Here is a 6000-nt window from a genome sequence, read left to right on the forward strand (position 1 = left end):
GCAATAGGTATAGGAAATGGTTGTTAGAATAAATGTGGACCCACATCATATTAACCATTGTTCAGGATTTAGCTATCCATATATATATATATGATTTCTATTTGATCTAGAGTATGGACCACCTCATGTGTAGAGCCCAGAGACATAACGGGTCTTAGATGATGGGCTTAAGACTCGCGAGGCCCAATAGTCCAAAGGGTATGGTCCCTAATGCATAGAGGGTATAAATATAAGGTCCCTAATGCATAGAGGGTGTAAATATAAGGCTAAGTGTCTATTCTTAAGATCACATCTTTTTAAGAACAGAACCCGCTCTTTCCCCCTCCCATCGTCAGAGAGACTAAGAAAGATGGATACCCCTCTACAACCTAAGAAGATCCATAGCTCTTCATCAAGCGTATAATGGATTCAAGTTGGTTCCCTATCTGGTGATTAAGGCATGTTGTTATATATATATATCCTGTATCTATGTGTTTGGTGTTAATGGAGAATATAGAAGTCCAACAATTGGTATCAAAGCCTGGTTGCATTTCCCATTTTCACCAAAACCTTTTTTTTAATAAACACAAACAAAAGGTCCAGTGCAAGAGGAGGATTGGGAACGCTGCTACAGACGTCATTCAGGCATCATTTAGCCCCTACAAGAGATGTCGCTCAGGGCGCCATTACAAGCGTACTTCAGGCGCTGTTCAGACGCCATTTCAGGCGCACTCCAGATGCGGTTCAAGCGTGGTTCAGGCGTCGTTTTCCCATCATTCCATTTTGGCGCCGCTGATGACGCTGTTTAGAGACATTCTTAGGCTCCGGTGAGGGGTGCCATTTTGACGCTGTCTGGTGGTTGGAAAATGCGTCATTTGGCACCGTTTTCAGGCGTTCCATGCACCGTTTTTAGGCGTCGTGGCGTTCCAGATGTCGGTGAGGAGCTCCGTTTTGGCATTGTTGCAGGCATCCTTACGACGTCGCTAACGTTCGGAGAAGATGACGTCGTCTTAGTGTCGTTCGGCGGTCACAGAAGATCGATTTGGCGCTGTTGTCGGTGTCGTTTCGCTGTGGGTGCCACTGTCGCCATCGTTGCGATGCTAGTTCTAGCGCTAACGTTGTTTGGCGATGGGAGAACACCGGTTCGGGCAATCGAAAAGACACCGTTTTGACATCGTTCCTAGTCGACGACGCTGTTTTGGCTCCGCTGAGGCGCCGATGCAATGCCGCCTGGAGAAGCCACTGCCGGCGTCGGCTCTCCATTACAGCCTGCGACGCCGCTACCGATGTCCTTTGGCGATCAGAACACCACTGCCGACGTCCTATGGCACGAGTGTAACCCTCTTCACAGTTGGATTCAAATGGAGCCTCTGAATGGTTAAAATGGGCCAAATTTGTCTCAAGGCCCAATGTTGAATTGCCCACCTATTTCTTTTAACAAAATGGGCTTCTCTCCATGGCCCAACATTCAACCATTTCTTTTGCAAATTGGGCCACTACATCATGCAATGAGCCATATGGCCCAAAGGCACTTAAGTGATAAAGTATGAGCTTGAATTTGTAAGCGTTTTGGGCCATCTTTGGCCTACTTTATCATTTAATGATGAAACTTCTTGGGCCTCAAGAAGCAGCTCAAAATTTTTTTTTAGATAATGGGCCCTCAATCAAGGGTTGAACAATAAGCCCAAAAATCACTTTGGCTGCACTATTAAATGAAGGCCCAATTTATTGAGTTTACTTGATGGGCAATTCATTTGAATAATTAATTAATTAATTAATTAAATTGTTTCTTGCTGAATTTGTGTTTAACATTTCAAAATAAATAAGTTATGTATATTTGTTGCCAAAGTAACTTGTGTTACGTAATTTTATTTATTTTTGAAATATGTATGCATGTTATTATTATATAAAACAATCGGCCCAAAGGAATATTATTTTAATATAATAATAAATAAAGTAATCATAAATATGTGACATATAAAGTTTATCTTGCATGATGTATGTCAGTTCAAAGACAGACATATTGTTTCGGTTTTATTGTCAATATTTATGAATTAATTTTGAAAAAGATACCAATTACAAGTTGATATTTTTGTCCAAAGACTGGATATTAATGTTTGTGCTAGGTATCTTGTAATAGGCCCACATACGTATACATATGTATGTTAAATTTTTTATTTATTCATATATGTATGATATTTTTGGGACTGATTGTTGATGGGATTGAGAAACCATTGAGAATCAATTGTGATAATAAGGTCGTAGAATTATATTCTAAGAACAACCGAAGTTCGTCAAAGTCCAAACGCATTGACATCAAGTTCTTGGTTGTAAAAGAAAGAGTTCAGAGTCTTCAAGTATCAATTGAACACATAAGCACAAACTCCATGATTGCAGATCCGCTCACTAAGGGTTTGCCACCCAAAGTACATAATGAGCATGTCACATATATGAGTGTTGTACACATTGATGATATGCTAGTATAGTGAGAGTTTGTATTTAGATTTTGTGTTTATTTTCTTGATGTGATATTATGTTTGTGTTATCTGTACATACCTTGATTTTAAAAGAGTATTGTATTTGAATACTCTAAATTGAAATGATGACTTTCAGAAACAGTTTAGCATCAAGTGTTGAAAGTAGAATTTGACTATTTTTAGTCATAAAGTAGGACCAATTGGAAATAGACATATTAAAGATCACATTCTATGTAATTTCCATGCTACACATCCATACTTGATCCATGTTGCTAATTTTGTTAATGTTGTGATCATTGATGGGTCTAGTTATAATTATGATTAACGAAAACCACTTTAATCTTATGTTAACATAATTAGTAGACCGGATTGTTTAAGGATATTTGAATAGGATAGCAAAGATGAGCTCAATGAAGTATTATCATGAACATTGTTGGCTAATATATGTAGTCCAAGTGGGAGATTGTTAGAATAAATGTGGACCCACATCATATTAACCATTGTTCAAGATTTAACTATCCATATATATATATGATTTCTATTTGATCTAGAGTATGGATCACATCATGTGTAGAGCCCAGAGCTATAATGGGTCTTAGATAATGGGCCTAAGACTCGCGAGGCCCAATAGTCCAAAGAGTATGGTCCTTAAGGCATAGAGGGTATAAATATAAGGCTAAGTGTCTGTTTTTAAGATCACATCTTTTTAAGAACAGAACCCGCTCTTCCTCCTCCCATCGTCAAAGACACTAAGAAAGGTGGATACCCCTCTATAGCCTAAGAAGATCCATACCTCTTCATCAAGTGCATAATGGATTCAGGTTGGTTCCTTATCTGGTGATTTAGGTTGGTTTCCTATCTGGTGATTAAGGCATGTTGTTGAATGCTTGATATATATATCCTGTATCTGTGTGTTTGGTGTTAATAGAGAATATAGAAGTCCAGCAATAGTGGGTTGGGAATAGTGACCTTTTCTGGAAGCAACCAACATGTGATAGGTGGCATGGGAATATTCTGCAAGCCCTTAGAGGAGAGCTATAAGGGAAAGGGAGAGTTGGAAATGTGGGAATAGATCATTTTTTCGGTGAGAAAAAAATGTTGAGTTGAGCATGAGACAACGGAGAAGAAAGGTTTCTTAGAGAGAGCTTGAAGAAAAGGAAAACCAGTTGAAAGAAGAAAAAGAGTAGAGCAGAGAAGAAGATGAACTCATAAGTTTCCTGGCTCATTTTTGCTAGAAAAGAGTTCTCCCAAGTGCAAGCATTATGGATTTTATGTTCATATTTCTCATTACATTGTTCTTCATGCATTTTTCTTGTTGTTTTTAACTTTCATTCGCTGCTTGGATGCGACTACTCTGCTATTCTCTCATTTTCTTTGATTTCACTTGAGAATATCATGTGTATGGGTTCATCTTAATCATGTTAATGTTCTCTGTCATTCCCCTATTCATAGCCCATGGATTCACATCTGAAATGAGGCTCAATATGTTTGCTATTTGGTATTTCCTATTTGTTTCTTGGGATTTACCTTGTTTTAACCTCTGTTTTTTCTTCTTTTGTACACGTTTTTTTTTTCTTTAAATTTGTGAATCACCTGTTGAGTTGTGTGAGTCTGGAGAGGGAATGAAAGTCACTACACTGAAATCATGCTTTGGAGTCATCAATATTTCTTCGAGGAATTGCAAATCTAAGCTTGGGATGAGAAAATGGTTTTGTGGAGTAGGTTTCCTGAGATAGGGAATCTTCTGCACATAAATGAGTCTTATGAAGCTTTTGAACTTGGCCCGGTAAGAATCTGAATATCATCACCTGCCGGATTCTAGTGAGCCATCACCACTACCAAGTTATGCTATTTTGAGGTGTAGAGAGCAATGAGTACATTGATCATAATGGCTCATGGGATCAGTCATTTGCATTCTAAACGTCATAGTCTACCATGTAGCCAAGCTCTGAAACCATGCCTCGTATCAATGTAGATTGGCAATCGCCTCAATCTCTTGCTCTCTTACCTTGTATCTCCATTTTTAGTCTCGGCTCATGCAGAGTGTGAAAGCTTCAATGGCTGAAAGGCTCTGGGTTCTATGTTTTTGAAGCTATGAATCAGGACATTGGGTTCTATTCTCCTTGATTTTTAATAATTTTCTGATTTTCATTTTTTTTATAAGCATGAATAATTCTATAATTTTAAATAATGAAATTTATGGAGTTAATTCATGCTAAAATAAATTGGGCTTTGGTGGGACTCAACATATGAGATTTTCTCATTTGTTGATTGATTGCTATGCTTGATTGACTTGCTTTGTTTGGTGATACATGTGATTATTTTGTATTTGTTTACTAACCTTCATTTTTCATGAAGCAATCAGCTCACTACTCAAGTATACACCTTGTCTTTTTTGTTCATTTGATTGTTCTAAATTGATATCCTTCTAGTATCATGTTTAATCAATCAATTGTCACACTTACTTTAACTTAATTAGTAGAGACCTAATTCTTAAGGCTTAGAAGGGTGCTGCGGTTTATCACCGTACATTCCCAATAGGTAACCCGATCCCCGGACTCAGACTCGATTTTTCATAGACCTATTTTTTCTTTAAGAGTCACATTTAGAGTTTTTTTTTTTTTTTTTTATATTTTGTTTTTCCCTTTAAAAATAAAACAAAAATAAGTTATTACTTCAAAAAAATTTCAAAAATCATTTTTCAAAATAAAAAAAAAACAAGTCGTGTGCATGCGTGCAGAATGCAAGGTCCACACTTATTTATAATAAAGTCCACACTTATTTATAATAAAAATTTTGTTTTCAAAAAACAATGACATCAAAACTCAAATGAAATAAACCATGAATCATAACCATGAAAGTCTTGGAAATGAATTAGTAAAGCTTCCAAAATTTCTGTGGAAGATAAGAATCATAAAAATATCTATGGTGTCGCCGGAAAGTCAAAATTACCCATTTGGGTAACAACACCACCTTATGGGTTCCATACCAACTACCAAACATCCTAGTCTAAATTTAAATATATATATATATATGAAAAATCTTTTCCCAAAACACTTATAAGATTTTTTTTTTTAAATTATATTTTAAAACTCAATCACTCATATCAAATTTGAATGTAGGAATGGAATCAAACTTGTTTGAGACATGGCACCTTCATCCCAACTTTATATTCATTATTTAAAATAAAAATTAAGATATAAAAAATATTTAATTGTAAGTATAGTTAATAAGGATATAAAATTGGATTATCTATTAATCCAATTGGTCCGAGACTGGTTACTCTCATCTCATTTTTGTTCTTATTATATAAACTTTTTATTTATTTATTTTAGATTATATTTTGTTTTAGCAAAATGATAAGAAAAGGAAAAAAATACTAAATAAAATTATTTTCCTTAAATTATTTTTTATTTAATTATATAAATAATTAGGGTAATTAGGGGGCAGGCAAATCGACAACTGTCACGTGCCATAGGTTTCTCTGCAAGTTTATCCTGTTTGGATAAGCTGAGCCACGTCTGACATCATATCTTCTTCGCCT

This window comes from Vitis riparia, chromosome 16 (genome assembly GCF_004353265.1).
Source record: "Vitis riparia cultivar Riparia Gloire de Montpellier isolate 1030 chromosome 16, EGFV_Vit.rip_1.0, whole genome shotgun sequence".
NCBI lineage: Eukaryota > Viridiplantae > Streptophyta > Magnoliopsida > Vitales > Vitaceae > Vitis > Vitis riparia.